A 19,412-nucleotide genomic window follows, 5' to 3' on the forward strand; every position below is an offset into this window, starting at 1 on the left:
ATACAACCTACTCCTCAACTTGAAACACGACACGCACAGCTCGCCTCGCTGAAGTCCGACGACAAACTCGTGTGTCTTAAATCAAGCCCAGTTGGCACTGCCTTCGGTGCTGTGACACGGTAACACACTGATCCCACTGACACCACCACAGGCCAGTCTGTGCCAAAATTAAGGTCTGGAGGTTATGATGCTGGAGAGAGAAAGGGCTGTGGAAGAGCTCTTTTCTCTTTCCTCCTCTAAATAGAAAACAAGGAAGAAAAATCCAAGGGGAGAAAAGCCCCAAAACAACAACAAAAAGCAAGAAAGGCATCGTGGTCTACAACTCCCTGGTAATAACACACCCTTCGTACAGGACTTATAAGAAAAGCTGGTTTTCACATTAAATAAAAGAGCATAAATAACATAAACACCATAGTTTTTCCTAACGGAAAGCTCACCTCCACAGCTGGCTTGGGCCAGGTACACCAAAATTTGTGCTTCTTCACTTTCAACACTGAGAAACTGACGACAGCTTACTTAAATTCCTCACCAAACATTGCAGCCTTTGCAGAGCACCTCTAATTATCAAGCAAAATTACTAAAATCTAATTGCATTGAACATGTAAACGTACTGCAATTGTTTCTTGTAAGGCTCACCCAGATATTACAGCCCTTTATAGGAAGGAGCACACCAATTTGCACGCCTCTTCCAGCTGCTCATGTTCACGTTATTCTGCCATTGATCAGAAAACTCCATAATGGATAAAAAAACAAAGTAACTAGGAATCACAGAATCATTAAGGTTGGAAAAGCCCTCCAAGATCATCTGGTGCAACCATCCCCCTACCACCAACGTCACCCACTGAACCACGTCCCTAAGCGCCAGGTCCAACAAGAGGTTTATTTCTCTCCTCTCTGGTAAACATGCTTAGCTCTCAAATCAGAAAACCATTCAGCCTTTTGCTCTTTAAATTGTAAATGCCTAAATGGCAAACTTTGTTTTTAATGTGTTGCAGATAATGCAAGAGCTCTTGGTGTCAAATCATTGTTTCAGCAGTGCCGATGCCATTCCACGCACTTAATTTTGATGCTGGACCAGAATAGTATTCTGCTCATCAGTCTTTAAGAGGCACTAATAATATTTAATGACAGCTGAAGAAAGCAGCTCTCTTTCTAAGGGAAGCACGGATACATCTGAAAGCATGTGTCTCGTAATGAAAAATGTGTCATTACACAGGCACTTCCCCAAACAGACCCACACTGAGACTGATTAGTTGCTGTTATATTAAGACCAATTCTTTTAAGGGAGGGTACATCCGAGCACTTCGGGTTTCCCATCAAATTTCATTACTACAAATCTTACTACGCACGCTAAGCCCTTCTCCTGAAGTATTTTACTCAAAATTAATTACGAGCTGCTAGCAACTAGCACCCAGAGATCTTGACTGACAACACGTAACTACAATTCAAAGTTGCCTGCATAATAAAACAGCCAAAAAAATGATCCAAAGTTAATGTTGAGGATAATATGTTTACATAAAATATGCTACAGAAACACTATATATATTTCTAAAGTTTTCTCAATAGCATCATCCCTAGACTGCCTCGTATTCAAATTCCTCTTGCTAAATATTTGCTGGCATTTGTCCCTTACAAACAGCTCCTGTAGCAACATAGGAAGAAAAAAGAATGCATTTGAAAGCCTTCCATAACAAATCAATCAAAACATAATGACATTATCATCTCTGGTCTCATACAAATCTTGTTTCCTGAATATACTTTAAGTTAAAAAATCAATATGCAAAATGTTTTTTGCACAATGCAGTCTCATAACAACTTATTTGGAAACAAAGCATAATAAAGAAGATTTAGATACAAAATAAAGACATTTAGATACAAAAATGTCTAAACATCAGTTGTCTTTCAGAGCTTGTTTTGGGTTGCGTTGGACAAGCCCTATCCCCATTTTTTCACTCACTTCTGAAAGAAGCATAAAGATCAGCTGTGACCAGCAAAAAAAGCCACATATGCTAATATATACAGCTAATACTACCAAATGCCAGAAGAAACAGGTAAGGAAAAGGGAGCTGATGGTACTCCTAAAGACTGGCAACCAATCAAGTGGGTATGAGCTTTTCCCACCTCTCCTTCATATCATCAAGGAGTCTCTAAAGTTAAAATTTCGCTCTAAATACCTGTTAGTACGAGACGGCCCATAACCAGCTGAGCACAGTAACACCACGGAAGTTATCAAGAATTATTAGCACATTTTGTTACCATCCAAAAAGGCAAATCTCAGCCTTCTGCTCTTCACTGAAAGGCACAGCTCCCCTCCTTCACTGGCTCCCTATGGATACAACGTAAGGAATGCAGCCTCTGTTTCTCTGTCTGAAGTTTGAGAAGTGAGACAAATAAAGCTTAGCATAAAAACTGTTATTCCCAGAGACATAAATCCTGTAAACCTATTAGAATGGATACTCAGCCTCCAGCAGCCAACAGCCAGACTTACGACTTGCTAATGGGAAGGGGCACAGCCTGGCTCCTGCAAACAGACACGCTCCCAGAAGCTGAGCAAGTATCTGACTGCTAGGAAAACGTCTGACAGCTAATTTGGGGAAAGGCAGGTATAAGGATGAAAACAACAAAAGTGGACAAAAGAGACGAGTCTAGAGCAATGCAAGAGGACAGACTTTGTTTCTGCTCCCTACCTCATTTGGCAGATCGATCCCACCAGAACTTCATTATTTTGAGTTTGCAGCTTATCAAGTGACTTCTGAAAAAGTTCGTACTGCCATGGAAAACACCAGGCTCCTTCTGCCCATTTGCTTATGGCATCGCGCTCACCTTTACATCGGCACCAAAGGAGAACAAAAACGCAGAAGTTCTTCTGGAAATGTTGTGCAGAAGTATCCTTTCTGCAGATACAGAAAGGAGGCATCCTATACAAAAAGTCTTGGACTTCACCTCAACTCATGCAATTTCAGGCAGATCCTCAGTGAAGTATCAGTCACATCATAACCCAATGCACAACATCTTACTTCAGGGACACGTTTAAATTAGTTTGCGACCCAGGATCTTGCTCTGTCTCTGAAATATTCCATCTGTGACCTCCACAATCAAATTTTCTTGAGAAGGACCGGCAACAGCAATAGCCTCCTCCACGAGGTTATGCTGGTGAAGAGCCCAGCAAACTACCTGAAGGGTCTCTTTAGAAACTTGCTTCTGCTTTTCCCCGATGCAGCAGTCCTCTTTAATTCAACCGCCTTGCTGGAAATCAGAGATAATTGTTACAGCCTAAGGCAAGGTTTGCAAGCTTGTCGAGCAAGGAACAGCGAAAAAATGACTTTCCAGCTTTCCAGAGCAGGCTCTGCCAACCAACCTATCCCCTCGCTCTCCCAGTAACTGCGCAGCCAGCTCAGGGACTGGCAGGATCTCCTCATTTATGGGCTCGCTTCCCTGCCATACACATACCTGTGCTGGCAGGCCGCTGTTTGCCAGGAAGCTTTTATGAATGAAGGGAAAAAAAAGAGCAAAGTGCTTTACAGCAGCGAGGATCATAAATCATCTGTTCAAACGACTGCTTCAAAGCTGTTCCCTTGCAGGCTGGCACAGTGCTCGGGCGGCTGGCAGCAGAGGTGAGGTGCAGTAGGTTTGGGTCGCTCTTCCCAACGTCTTCCTTGGGGGAAGCTGGCACCTCGTGCCAACTGCTTCTGTCTTCTGCTTCAGAAGAGAGCATACTGCTTTCCTGAACAGCCTGTGTCATCTTAGACCTTCAGGTCTTTTTATATTCCCAAGTTGTTGTTGTTTCCCCAGATCTCCCTAACACCCTGTGCTTCCTATGCAGAACACCTTTCACAGGCATACTCGAGCAGTGCAGAGAGGGGCAAGAAAAAAAGACAAAAATTTATTTCTCTATGCCCATGGACTGGCGAGCTGCAAGAGCTGTCAGAAATCACTGAAATCATATAAACAAAGAACAGTTTAATGAGTTGTACTTTACAAATTCTTGAAGAGCATTTTGGGAGACACCCTCCTACTGTACTGATCCTTTAGTGGCATCTCCCAATGCACTTTATCTACAAGAGAGGAACAGCTGATCCTAGAATCCCTGACTTGGCAGCAGCAGGGGAGTCTCTGGACATGAAGGCAGGGGGCCAAGGAAGGTCCTTTGAAGGAACAGACAGAGCCCACCTCAGTGCCAGCTCAGGGGCTAACAAGGGCATCACTTGGGAAGCGCCTCGAGTAGTTTTAAGCCCCCCCAACAACAGTGTTTGCTTAACAAATGTGTATTTGGAACAGATAAAACACAGCACTGTCAGCCTCCTACCTGGCCACCAACTAGAGATCCGTTTAAGTGGATACAATGCTTTTAATTTCTGCATCTCCTGTACTCACCTCCCTGATCCTGAGGTCAGGATCAGAGCCCTCTGCGATAGCCAGCGGCAGCGCAGGCATTGCTCTGCACAGCATCAGGCTGCTGCGGTGTGATTTGGTATTTCTCAGAAAAACAAAAACTTCAACTCTGTAAAGAAGAGCCTGTAACAAAGTTCACTTGAGGACTATCTACTGAAGTCAACAAGAATGCAAAACACAGTAAGAGAACTTCAGTATAGCCACAATCTCGTGGTACATTATCCCTCAGAACAAGTCTGCATGTCAAACCATTGCCTGGTTTTGTAACATGTATCTGATGGCATCACAGCAGTTTTGGAGAGTGTCTTTACCATTACTCATGTTTGCAAATCAAGAAGAAAAGTGCAATTCTCACTGCAGAATTGAAAAATTGGAAGTACTCCAGAAGTCTCTAGACTTCTCTCTAACATGGGAAAGAAATAAAAAGCAAACATTAAAGGTGTCCTCCGCAATACTGAGAAACTACAGGTTTTAATACTGAACTGAAATCTAGGGAGGCTGATTCCTAACACAAGAAATTTTGCTTTTTAAGAGAACAGGCCCATCAAGAACCTTCAAAACCACATGAAACACGAAGTTGAAAGTTTTCAATAAAGCATGAAAGATCATCTTTTCTAATTGGCATGGTTACCGTTTAATGTCATTTACTATGGCTCCAGTGTAAAAAAAAAAACAAAACAAAACAAAGCTTTAAGTTTTCAATTAAATACTATTAAACTCCTTATACCTTTTTTTCAGAATAAAGTATTCCTAAATTATGACCAAACAGCCCAAGATAAAAGCGTAAACAAAAGGAATTGTTTCAGTAGTTTACTCCTTTGAAGTGCATCACGATTAACATGTGTCAGTAACACGATGTACATGGGACTAATATGCAGCTGCTGCATTAGGGGAGGCCCCCTTAACCACTTCCACATCTACCTCTCCTCAGAAAATTAGACCTCTACTATTAGATTTTGTATTGATCTGGAATTATTTAAAAAAAAAAAAGTTTTCATAGTAAAAGTTTATAGTGGTTTTATCAGTATCAAGCACGTTCCTACGGTTGTAGGATCTCAAAGCTCATTTAAGGCGCACGTGGACATCAGAAAGACAAAATTTAACACCATCACAGCTCTGTGATTGTTTAGTATGCTACAGAGGACTTGATATAGACAAATGAAACTTCAATTATAGATTTTTGAAAAAAAATGAGTTGTTTTTTTTTCGCTGTGTGGCAACATAGGCTGATTTAGCCCTTTGCTAAGACCCAGAAGAGCCACGAGAACTCTACCTCATATTTTAAGGCAATTTTTATAAGCAAGACCAGCACCTTAGGTTAACTTAACACCATCGGTATTCGGGCCCAGTAAGGGATTTTTCATGATAGATATAAAGATAAGTGCATTAGAGTACACTGAATCATTTACTGAACAGAAATTACACAGCTCACAAACTTTTTATCCTGCTTATTTTACACCTACGCCAATTTACACCGTTCTGATTCTCTATAAGTAAGCACAAAACTGTAACTTCTGAATATTTATAGTCCAAACTGGGAATGATTTATATACGCATCTGCAGGGGGGGGGGGGGAATACACGTTAAGTGTCTGCAAAATTAACAGAAGTATGCACTAACACTGCTCCGCATCGTTATAAAGTTAGACATTAAAATTTTATTGCACTTTTCAGCCTAAGGAATCTAAGTCAATGTTATAAACTAGAGACTATCGTTTTCCGAGACAAAGGAGGCTGAAGAGGAAAGATCCCCGAGGCGCTGCGCCTGAGGTAGGAGCAGCCAGTAAACAAACCCTAATTCGAGGCAGGCCCCTCGCTGCAGAGGACGACGACCACAACACAGGCCTGACAGAGTGAAAAGAAGAAAGTAAGAATCCAGAACTGATCCGTTACAGGAAAATATGCTAACCACAGGCTAATTTGTAATCTCAATAAACACTACTTGCACAGTCACACAGAGGCACTGCTCACAAATGCAGAATCCCACAAGATTTCTAGTGGCTATACATCGGGGGTTGTTGTTTTTTTCCCCTTTTGATTTGAAGGCTTCACAATTGTTAATAAATTATGCTCTAATTACTGTAGTGATGCAAGATGTATTCAGGCTGTTACGCCTTAGCACAAGGCTAGCACTGCTGCTGCCTATTTATAGGGTGAGATTTTAACCAAAGCCCTGGGTTATGGGCAGGACACGCGTCATAAGAAAACAATCCCTCTACCTGAAAGTTGAGGCGTAAGGGCGAAAAGTTTCTCTCCACCAACTCACAACATCACACTGAAAGTCCTAGCGAAGACTAGTGATTATTTGTTACCTGCAGCATATCTGCATGGCAGATTTCATCTTCATATCGCCATAAGAACAGTCTGGAGAGGAGACAAAGGGTTCAGCACCACTTACACTGGCATTACCCACGCAGTGACACCCATACTCTGATCAGTTATCTTATCCATCCCGAGAGCACACGCTCACTCCTGGTACACACATATCTTCAAGGATGCTCACGATGTTCTTCCCTTTCTTTCACTGGGCTTTCAGAGGCATAGATTTCTACCTTGTGGCCAGCTAAAGCCAGAGAGAGAAATTTCACCTCAAGCAACGCAATTAAGTGGAGGACAATACGTGGGAGAAATCTGGATCTTAAGCTGATACCAGATTTATAGTCAAGTCTGGACGTTAACTGCTTCGCTTATAAAACACGAAGAGAAATAGAAGATGAGTCACCTATTACTTGAGCATATATCTTCATTATTTTCATGATAGTTTTAGTGTAAGTGAACACACCCAATAAAAGCCAAACTTTCCTCTTACTGAGAACACTCACTCCTACTCTAACACACACTTTCTCTTTCAATTGCATCACCTTTCTTCCTCCTACGTAACCCTCTCTTACCCATACAACTCAAGTATCTTCACATGCAATGGAATCAGAAAAAAGCATCTATACAAAACAATCCGGTAATTCGATGTTTATCCAACACTTTGGGACTAGAGATTTTCTAGGAGTTTCCTACAGCCCTTCTTATATTCCGCACATATTTCATATTTGGAGAACTGCACAAAAACTTGAATGCACATGAAACACTTTATTCTGGACCATCTTTAAGTTGCCTTCAAATACACTGCTTTGGAAAAAGACACTGAAAACGTACAGATTTATCTGGTTTTACTACCTTTAAAAGCAATTGCACTGTTACAGACAGCACGGGCAGTAATACTCTGTTGGGCAGTCTTAGTCCTTGCTGGCAAGGCCCCACATTTGTTTGCTTTGCCTACAGAAAGCGAGGGCCTCAGATGTTCAAACTGGTCCTTTAGCCATCTCTGAGACTGAACTGATCAGATTTATTTTTATATGTGGTTAAGATATCCCGTTTAAAAACACTCAGAAGTGATGGGACTGACACTCCACGCTCTCCCTGCTTCCATTTTAAATGCTCCCTCTTTCATTTCTTTGCATTGGATTTCTGTGCCACGGCACAGAGGGCAGCCTGGCCACAGCTAAGGGCGCTTCATCCCAGGGCCGAGCTGGATTCATTCTCTTTAAAGCCTTTTGGATGCCATCAAGGGCACAGCTAGGACGCAGGCGAGGGGCAAACCAAAAGCGGAATTAGGAGTTCAGAACAGGAACAGAAAGAGAAACTGCAGAGAGCCAGAGGCAGGCGTGCGCGGTGCTATCAGCGGGCAGCCCCGAGGATGCAGCCACCGCAGCGCCAGCAGCCTCAGAGCCGTGCCCACCGCTCCTGGGCTTCCTCCTTCTCCTGGTGGACGGCCAGGGACCACTGTCAGGACGTGCCTCTCCCCTCCTGTAGTTACTGAGGACCACAGAGAGAAAACACGCCTGGCTAAGGTGTTTCAATGTCACACGTGTAAACTGATTTTATGCCCATCTCTTAAGACTCGGCCTTTTTTTTTTTTTTTTTTAATAACATTTGGAGAGCCACACACAGATGTCCCTAAGTGCTTTCTGCTCGAAACATTTCAAGAGGCTGTGCAGAAGCATTAACCTTTCACAACTGCAAATTAAGTGAAAGGTATTTCTGTTATGAAATATTAAGCAGCACCCACGGTAAGCTGATACCTCAGTTCCTCTATTTGTAACGCGGGGCTGTCACACCAGTGAAGGAACGTGAAAACACAACTTTTTCCAAAACCTATTATAAAGCACTTCTATGAAACCACAGTGAAAAAAAAAAAAAAAAAAAAAAAATCAGGAAGGAAATGCTAATCCTGAATTTACTTCTGATTTTGGATACCGTGACCTGAGTGAAGGAATTTTAAAAACTCAGTGTCTATGCAGCGAGCGCCATGCATCTTGTTCAACAAATGAGGCCAAAGTCCCTTGGGAAAAAGCAGCATTTGATCAAAAAACCTGTGTAATAATGATATGCAAATGGAACATGACTCAAGACGGGAAAGAAAACCTTCACTCGAGCATTTCTTAAGTTCAGAGAGCCTTGAGTCTGCAATTTTAACATTCATTTAGGTGGGGTTTTATGTACCAACCGAGGGAGAGAGTTGTTTGTGACAGAAGTTTAAATGCTTATATAAACGCTGACCTACATCCCTCCCAGTTCACGAGTTGAAACTGAGACGAGCTTACCACATGGCAATACAAAGACTAAGCATCAGGAAGAACAATGGGGATAATCCAAAACTTTGCTTTCTGATCTTAAATTACAGTTAAGGACAGTGGAAGCAAAGAAAGAGAGAAAAGAGATGAAAAGGCAAGAAATTTACAGGGATGGAAAAAACAAATATTAAAAAAAACAACCACACATAAGACTACAGAAGGTAGAAAAAGGATGCTTTCTGAGAACACAGGAGACAAAAAAAGGCTAGCCAAAGTCTTTCATGTTTATCCAAAACCCTGTCTTCAGACACAAATTAAGTTCACAGCCCCATATGCATATGCTAACACCTGGAATGCCCTCATCACGCTTGAAGGAGTGTAGCTCACGCTCTCAATTTATACAGCAACCCAATTTAGAGCTTCTTGCTCTAAGTGGGAAAAAAAATGCAAACCTTTAATAGCTAAAATTTCAAAGCATATTTGATATTACTTTAAAAAATGTAAAGGAAACATTACAAAGTGAATATGTAATGGCTACGAGCACTTCAGCAGCGTTACATAGGTTTTTACCTCTACCATGCCATACATCAACCCGGAATTCAAATCAGGGCCTCGTAACCCAGGTGTAATTACAAGGTATCACTACAAGTCTCAGTTTTACTCAAGGGTCACGTTTGCTCTAGCAATTCAGTCATTTGTAGCGCTGAGTTTTGCCAATTTTATTTTGCAGGTTTTGCAGTGGCCGCAGAGGTCAGAGTGCTAACACGAGGAGGAGCTGGGGAGGGCTGCAGCGAGTGACAGCGACTTGCCCGAGCCCACCTCAGCGCAGCCTGTGATTTTCTCCAGGACAGGGCTGGGCTGTCACTTACCAGAGAAAGACACCGAGTGGTTCTTCAGAGGAAGAAAAGAAAGTACTAATAATCAGAACCATAATAATGCGGGCAGAGCAGCAGTAGCTGCGTTCAGAGATGAAACACAACACTGAACGGATCTGTGCTTGGTTAAACAAGTCAGAGCTCGGTGTTTTCTGGGTTTGACACTACAAAGCACGAGGGCAACTGGTTAGGCAAGACCACCATTCACTTTTTTCTGTTTCAACATTCATGCTTAACATTAACATCTGCATTGTTTTTAAATGCTTGTAATGCGCACCCATTTCAGAGGCTGCCTTCCAAGCGAAAGCTGCCACTCTCACAGTTCCTCCTTCCCAGCACGAACGGTGATAGATACTTTAAGGTGTCACTACAGCTATTAGTGACAGAGTTTTCACAGAAAACACGTTCACCACCAAAATACCCATACCTCGTAAGGATCAAAACACAGCCACACAGTTTTATGGGCAGCATCAGATGGATGTGAGCTCATTTCAGCCCCGCGTTTTTCAGTGAGGAGCCAATTTGTCCATTCTGCACGTCGCAATTTTACATGGCAGCCACTGCAGTCACCTGACACAACATCTGATGGTTTTACTCCATCAGCAGGCTGTCACCTCCCCTCTCCCACCAAACAACCCGAGGACAAGGTAGAAGCCAGGCCTATCCATGCAGAAGTGGGCTGTGCCTACCCACCCCAATACATAAATACGGCGTTTGGCCTCACGAAGGACAAAGCTTGGCCGTAAGTCACCAGGGGCAACCCTCGTAGTGAAGCGTGGGCTACTGGTGTAATGACAAATCACACCACGCATGACAGATTTTTATTTTTTATTCTTGGTCTTTCCCGATGCCATCTGTGCTTCACAAGGAAGTCTGATGGCTGACGGCATTTCCCCAGCCCCCAAATTCTGGATCACTGATCTAGACGCTGCTAGGAAATCACCAAAATCATATACAATACCTCATTTATTCTTAAAACTGGGAGCTGCTGAAGAAACCGTGTGTGCTTAATTTACACGTGTGTATTCCTTCAGCCCTCAGATCCCCCTGAATCTGCCCCTCACCGAGCCACAGGATCCCTCAGGGAAGGAAAGGGACCTTATGAAATGAAGCGCCTGGGATGTCTGTAAACAACACCACAGAAAATTAATTTGTATAAGGACAATACCAGAACAAATAATAAACGCCTCCCTGTTTTGGCCTTGTGTTTTCAGTCTCACAACTTTTGATCCTCTACTCTGAAGCTTCAGCTGTGCCCTCAGCATAAAAATATAGCACCTACTTCAAGAAGCGGTGAAATATGAGGACCAAGTTACTCTGCTGAAGCTATAATTCTTGATAAATCCAATTCCCGTCCCTTAAATTATCCACGTATGACAAGTCTGTTCCGTACAGATGCCACCAGACCAGCAGGACGTAATGCACTCCGTCCCTTAATTTAACAAGGCGTTATTTGCAGCCTGAATTCAAGTTTAATTGCCAACAGGGCAGCAGTGCAAAAAGCAGGAGGAAAGGCACATTGAAGAGCTCAGACAATCGCTACGACTGTAGCAAGAGGCATAAAACAGCCGAGAGAAGGTATCACCTGATCGTCACCTAAAATACTGGAAAAGTGAGGATTATTTCGGAGCATATTTTTAAGTTTGCCATCAAAGCTGCATTAATATGATGAACATCTTTTCACACCTGCAGTATCCACATGTTTTCCTAACTATTAAACTTAGGCTGCAGACAGATGATGTGAGAAGTCTCCCAGAAAGTGTAACTTATGAAGAGCGTGCACCTGTGAGCAGGAAGGCTCTGTGCTTCTTCAAATGATAGAAACAAGTGTCTGAAGAACTATTACAGCTCTGTCAAACTGCTGGGTCTCCCAGATCTGCCAAAATAACGCCGTAAAATTGTGCGAATGGAGAGGAGTAGCTTACCTCACTGCGCAAAGAAGGTATTTGATAATCCTAAAACACAAGCAAAAACGCTGTTTGGCCACAGCCATCGACAGGGAAACCAGTTCAGCTGTCAATACCCACACTCAGACGCGAGGCAGGATGCAATTGTATCCCGCTCCACACCAGCGGGGATGGCACCTCTAGGTGCTAACAATGCAAGAGGCGTTACATAAGACCACGCGCTTATTTTTAGAAGCATATTACAAAATCAAGTACTGCACTCGAAGCTGGTGCCGAGCTGCGGACAGTCCCATCAGCGTGCACAAAGGACAACTGCTCGGCTCAGATCAGATTCAGATTAGAGCTCTCTCCCGCCAATCCCCCAAATAAATACCCAACAATCAGAGACTACGAAAGTCAATTCGGGTTCACTGCAAAAACACCACTCCTCATAAACACAAATGCGTTCTTTTCTAGGAGCCACAGAACTGACAACAACTGGTTTCCTACCGCTTTCTTCTTTTGTTGCCTAATACTTCTGCACGGTGATGACCCCAAACTTCCCTCTTTTCCACGGCTCTTCATGACTCTCTCTCCTGCCCCAGGGAAAGGAGAGCCGTGGCACAGACCCTGTGGAAGTCTGCATGTGCTGAGGGCTGCCTGGCAGCTGCCATCCCGCAGGACACACGCTCCAGCTCTGAGCATCTCTTCTCGGTGGGTGCAGTAATTTGGACACGCTTCCTCTACCTCGTCACGATTTTATGAGGCTTGGTGGACCATAATTTGAGATTTAATTCTTCCTTCCAATTTCTGTTTCCACATATATACTTTATATGTATAAAGTGCAAGTTAAATGCTTAACTTCTGAGCTAGAAGTTAACTATATGAACTTTCCGTATATGTTTGTACACACACAGACACGCTGGTGAGTGGGAGGGCCAGACAAACCAAATCATCTCATAAATCACATTTCCTGAGAAACTGAACCCAAGATTAAATGTTTGCCTTTTTTTGTTTTCGAGCTGCAGTGTGACCTGCAGTAGCACTGCAGAACGAACCCAGCGTGCACCTCCCCAGATGAAACTTTGCTCTTTCCTCACCATCTCTGATGATCAATTTTCCTCTCATTTTTACCCAATTAATAAATAAATTTCCACCTAACTTCACGGTCATGTATCACACTGTTCTTCAGACCAACCCTACCTGAACACTGCTTCCCCTAGTTCCTGCAGACAGACATGAAACAACCCATTAAGCGCATCCCACTACCAACAGATTTTACTACCACTGTTTCTTCCCTCGCAGCCTACGCTATTCCCCTCCAGGCTCTTTGCTAAGCACATTAATAGCACGGCCTGCAGACTACGTTTCGTCTACCCAGTTGGAAAAAACACCTCACAAAAAGGTTTTGTTTTCAAAACCAGACTCGGCAGACGCAGGTATGCCCCGGCCCCGAGAAGTCCAGCAGCGTGGCAGGCTGGAGGAGAGGCGTGCTGCTAGGAAGGCAGAGTTAAGGATGACTCCTCTCGGTGACTCACTCCTGTTTGCCAACGAGGCCCACACTGGGCATCCCAGTTTTCAAGACTTATCGAGCTGTTGATATCAAAACAAATTCGGTTTAGCAGCACGCTTGTTTAAAAAAGGGACGGCTGGAATTGAATCTATGCTTAGGACCCTAAAACAACTTCCAGATTCATAAAAAAAATGGCACTTAAACTAGCTGTATGTCTTTCGAAGAAAAAAAAATGAAGAGATTAGGATCGTGGCTAATACCAACATTTTGCAGATTCCTAATTGAACTGTTATGGAAAATACTACTGGCCATCAAGTGTATACTGCTGCTAGTCACAATATACACCTGCCTGAGACACAGAGAGCTCAGAACGCCAATCTCTTTAAAATTACATTTTATCCTTCCAAAAAATTCAGAATACTTCTTGCTTCCTCCCAGATGTCCCATGATATATATGTTTTTATAAACCAAGCTTCCTCAAACTGGGAGGTGGGGCAGAAATATTTATTGCCCAAAACACACCATTCTGAAAATGCCAGAAAGTTTCCTTAAAACAACACCAAAAACTCCATATCCCAACTGCACAGGATTGCTTCAACTTCCACCATGAAACAAAAAGAGATACTGACCTATTCTTGTGTATAATGCTGATCTTAATCAATTTGATCTCGAGGAACACTTACTAGAAACGTGTATCCACATAAGCCAACAAATTCAGACTGCAGTACAAGATGCCTTTCAACTTTATGATGAGACTTTGCTGTGTGCTGTACTTTTTCAACGTGTCAAAAGCATCAAGAACAGCACTGGCATTCCAAGAAATTAATCAAGTTACTTATTTATATATATGGCCTGTTGTTGTTTTTACTGCAAACAGCTTTACAGGTGGACACAATATTACAAGACCCTCCTAATGTTCAGAATTGCTCTTTTTCTATCTTTCGCGTATTGGTGCTGTGCTCAGTTTAGATTTCTTTCTGAAAACCTTACAGATTTCCAGTTCTCCACACTAAAAAGCACAGTACGTGCTCTCCAGATGAGAGAAGACCCTCTTCTACATACTTTTTTTAACCTACTTAGTCACTACATAAAATATGCTGTTTCACAGCTATTTTCCTCCTTTATGCATTTTTAATATATTTATATGCAACGAGTGCTTTCCCACAAATTGCAGCACTGATGAATGAAATTTCCCCAGTGTGAATGGTGAAAGACACCAAGCATGTACCCAAATCAGCCCCCTACACACCAGGGCATCAGAAGGAAGCCTGGTGTATCTTCTCCCCATCATTCTACTTCCCCGGCAGCACTTGCTTTGCAAAAATAGTTTTCACAATTAGAACATAGAAATGCACTAAAAATAAAGAGTAATCAGCGCCTCAAACAATGCAAGGTTTTAATAAGCTGAAAAGGGGAAAATGCTATTCTACTGTGACACAAAGAAAAAGGTCATAGTCCTACAGACTGTATGACAAGTGCACAGTCCACCACCAGCAGCGTTATTTTGAACTGTTTGGTATGAAGATTCCCATCTTCATGCAATCCTTAGAGAAGATAACGTATGCTGATATTATATTATCATTACCCGTGTTACAGGGACACAGACGGAAGAACTTTGCCGAGAAGTTGCCTACAAAACTAAACCTTAAGAGTTTATAATTTGAAACTGCTGTGGTTGTTTGCATGTAATTAGCCGTACCGCTGTATACATGTGTATACAGATTGTAATGAATGAGAAGGTGATGGACTTCAAATTCTGAAACGTGGAATGACGAGCAATACAACTGCCACCGACCGAATATGGTACAGAACCAGCTGGTTTCACAAACCCCAATAGATCCACTACATACTACTGGTGTCTACTTCCACAGAGTCCTAGAACCAAGCAAGCAGAACATGGGAAAGTATTATCCCAAGACTACAGACTGGAACGTGGCTATAAACTGGTTCAATGACTTACCAGTCACACACCACTTCAGTGGACCGAAGAGGAAGCATCCTCTGACTCTTATGCTCATGCTCAACCCTTGCAGTACTGTCTGCTCAGCGGGAGTAACACCAAGTAGGAGTTCCCGTTTTATCTCCCACAAATATACCTGTAATTTTACACTAGTTTCCATCTTTAATAAACTATCCATTTTCACAGGTAATGACCTCGTCTGTATACAGTCACCCATCACTGATTTCAAATGCACAAAGAATTTGAACGTAGAGCCTTGAAAGCACTTTAAAAGTTCATTAAACTGCTTGCTGCAACCAAAAAGAATCACGAGTGATGTGGGGCACAAGAAGATGCTTAAAAAAAAGACACACACACACCCATAAAGGAAACCAGGAGGAAATAATGGTTTACTTATTAATGAATTTCAGCCCTACAACTCTGGCACTGTAACTCACCAAGAGAAAGATGTCTCTGAAAATAATTATGATCACGTTTTAAACACATCAGAAGTGTAAAAAGAGCAGTCAGGTGACAGTGAAAGCAAGTCAAGAGGAAAAAATACCGCCCACTTTCCTGTAACCCTGCTGATAACCAGTGCTACCTCAAAACAAAACAGTGGCAGCAAAGGGGGAGCTCAGGAACCTCTTTGGGCGAGGGTCATTTCCATCTTGATTTGGGATCTGAACCAGACCAGCAGCTGAGCTAGTACAAACTATCACAACGCAAGTACTCAGTTTTCAGCACAGTAGTGTAAGTGAAAGATAGAAGAGAAATTAAAAGCAAGCTGAAAATTGCACAGTCTTTAATCTTGCTGATAATAAAAGCACACAAAGATTTTACCTCCTATGTAAAATCTCTTACTGGTTAGCTCAGAAATGTCTATGTTGTATACAAACATCTCTAAAAACAAAATAATTCCTTAAGGGCAACTTGAAACACGCTGCAGTGCAATAACGTCATTTGACACAACCCTTCCTGTGCTGTTCTGATGTTCAACACAAGCAGACTTGGTCTTAAAGCTCTTAATGCAAGAAGTTAACTGTCAACACGTGAGCGGTGCTTTTAAGTCAATGAGACTACCCACAAACTTTCAGTTGTTCATATGTTTTTACAGGAACCCGGGTCAGGAGAGCAAGACAACACACAAACACTGAATGTAGGTGCTAAAACACATGAAAAAAAGGAAAAAAAAAAAAAAAAAAAAGTCAGCCCTATTCCAGAAACACCAACTGCAGCAGGTTGTTTTGAATTACTCAGTACAGGCTGAGACATCAGGATAAGTTTCAAGAAAAAAAAAAAAAAAAAGCTTTCTGTTGCGTAGAAAAATGTTTACATACTTTTTCAAAAAAAAAAAAATATTTACTTGTAGCTCAAAAACCCAGATGAGGCAAAGTTAACCTGACTTGAATTTCTTGGCTTTTGTCAAGGACTACTGTAATTTGCGTATAAATTGCATTAATAACAATAAAAGAAAAACTATAATTTAGAGAGCAATCCCTTAAATTTGTGGCAAAAATATTGTTTTGATGTAATATGGTCCTGACCTTCTATATAAACTGGCACACAGCTCCTATCTAAGCTAACATTTAGAAATAGACAACAAATATGGCAAGCATTCTGCCACAAATTTGAGATTTTTATTTACTTTTTTTTGAAGTGGGCTTCAAACCTGTATTCAACCACGCTATAGCTTTACATGAAGAGATAATCCAAAAAAAAAAAAAAAAGAAAAGTTAAATAGCAGAATCTACTTACTTCAGAACAAAATGCTGCACTGGGAAGCTCAGCTGCACTTTCTATACTGCCTCAGAACAAAGCAAGCAAGTCAACATTTATTTTAAGTTTCCAGACCAAGCCAGAAAGTGAGGTGCAAGAAACGCCTCTTAACTAAACTGCTGGGATTTTAGGTTATATTCACTTCTGGAGTCTCTAGCAACAGGGAGATGCAAGCCACTTTTGAGTAAATAAAGTTATGGTAAGCGGCTGGTTTAAAACTACAGCGAGGCTACAAATCTTGCAGTGACTACAGAACAGACAAACAGATTTTTTTTTATACAAACAAAAAAAAAAAGCACACAACGAGTTCTAAAAATGCCATAAAGTTTCTAATTCCAGAGCTAAGTTCTGCCTCGACAGAAATACCTTTAGAAGTACAACCACTACAGCGGAAATCCTTGATGAGAGCTGCCACTCCACGACAGGCATGCACCATGCACAACTTTTTCATTGTGGGGACAAGGTAAAGACCAGGTGCAAACACCTAGTTATGGGACCAGTTTGTAGCATCAAACTTCAGGACATGTTTTTCTGTCCCATTTTTCACAGTGAATACCACTTCTCTTAGGTTAGAAAGAATTAGATTCTTTTAAAGATAATTCAATTCTTTTTTTTTTTTTTTTTTTAAATTGCAAGTGTTAACAGCGGAGTTGTTTCAGTTCTTAGGGCTTTTGCTTTCGTTTGCTGGCAGAACTGACACACAAATAGGCAACAGTGACTACTCTGACAACAGTATTACGTTGCTAAAAGAACTGTGTAGACAAGGTTTATCTCCTACTACACTCTTAGCTTTATCAACAGCTTCCTGAAAGTGAAACGGAAATACACTTGCAAGTCAAGTCAGTCAGCTCATGATATCAAGTATTCAAATCCCTTCCTAAGATCAGAAGCAGCTGACACCTTGAAGTTTTTTAAGCCAGCTGAATTCTCAACGTAAACAATAGCAGGGGGGGAGAAAAAAAGGCACTGAACACATCCCTAGTCTTCAGTATCACGCAACTGGCTCTTGCGAGTTATGTTGTATTAAAACGCCATTATAAGAGGACTCAAAGTACAACAACATTCACCTAACAAATCTTCTAGATCCAAGCAAAGACGCCTTTTTAATGCAAACCCAAACAATTAGTTGGCTTTTGCAGGTCTTCACAAGTTTCAACAGCCTGAAACAAATCCAAGTTTCCAGAACCGTAAGGATTTCTGCTAAGCGAGGTGACAGCAGGTTTGATCATCCTCAACTCCCTTCCCCCAGCTGAGGAGCGAGGGGAGCAGGCAGCCACCAGCACCAGATGTTACTGCCGTGCAGGCAGGCAGGAATGTTTCCTCCACACACTCGAGTCGCACACGCACGCGTACGTGCATGCAGATACACGAACGAGACATTAAAAAAAAAAAAAAAAGTTCGTGTCTTCCCCTGGGGATAAAACAGTGCAAAGTTGGAGATGAGTTCTTGTCTGATAAAGCAGACTTACGACAAGCAGGAGCTGCCAACGTGCATCTAACACGAGTGCGTTTCCTTTCGCTCGGATTACAAAACCTCCAAAACAAAGTTACCTGCAGCTGCACTGAGGGAAATTGGAGGGAAAAAAACAAAACAAGAAGGCAACAGCAACAACAACACTGACAACAGAGCCTGCGGTGTCTGCAGGGAAACCCTCGCTCCCGTCAGGGGCACAGCAGCTGCAGGGTGACCGCCACATCTCGGCCCAGCGTGGCGGTGCCCCCCTGTCCCCCCCTGTCCCCCCCTGGGCCACCCTCCCGTCCCTGCCCCAGGCCGGCTCCAAGTTTGCTCCACAGGCACGGGCTGGGGAACGCCGGGACCTGTTTACACAGCGCCTCAACCGCCGCCAGGAGGAGAGCGGACCAGGCGCTCGTCAAAAAAAAAATAAATAAAAATACGATAAAATAAAGAAATAAACCGGGTCGGTTGAGGAGCGGGGGGGGGAGGCAAGGCGCCGGCGCTATCCCCGGCTCACCCGGGGCCTGGCGGAGCAGGCCGCGAGGCCGCCCCGGCGCCGCCCGGGAGCGGGGCCCGGAGGCTGGGGGAGGCCGAGGGGGGACCGGGAGGGGACCGGGAGGAGGCCGGGGGCGGCGGGGGGCGGCGGGGGGCAGCGGGACGGGGCCGTCCCGGCCGGGCCGCGGCGGCGGAGCGGAGGCCGCGGGGCCCAGGCCTCGGCCCCGCAGCGGCGCCCGGCGGGGGGAGGGCGGCGGGGCCGGGCCGGGCCGGGCCGCGGCGGGACCGGGGCCGCGTCTCGGTGGCCGCGCGTCCCCCCCCCCTCCCTTCCTCCTCCTCCTCCTCCTCCTCCTTCCCCCGCTCCCCTCGGAGACAAAAGCAAACGGGAAGCCGCCGGGACGCGGCCCCGGGGCCCCGGGGGGGCTCCGCTGCGGGCAGCGCCGCCGCCCGGGCCTCCCTCAGCGCGGCTCGGGCGGGCGGCGGCGGGCGGCGGGGGCCGGGGCGGGGGCG

General features: G+C 43.6%; 1 protein-coding gene across 4 annotated transcripts in view; it reads right to left on the minus strand.

The window, feature by feature from the left end:
* The window catches only part of CNOT2 (CCR4-NOT transcription complex subunit 2), an 85,528-nt gene that overhangs the window by 65,894 nt on the left and 222 nt on the right, over positions 1-19,412 (minus strand). The gene's annotated exons all lie outside the window — the stretch shown is intronic.

This window comes from Aythya ferina, assembly GCF_964211825.1.
Source record: "Aythya ferina genome assembly, chromosome: 1".
Taxonomy (NCBI): Eukaryota; Metazoa; Chordata; class Aves; order Anseriformes; family Anatidae; genus Aythya; species Aythya ferina.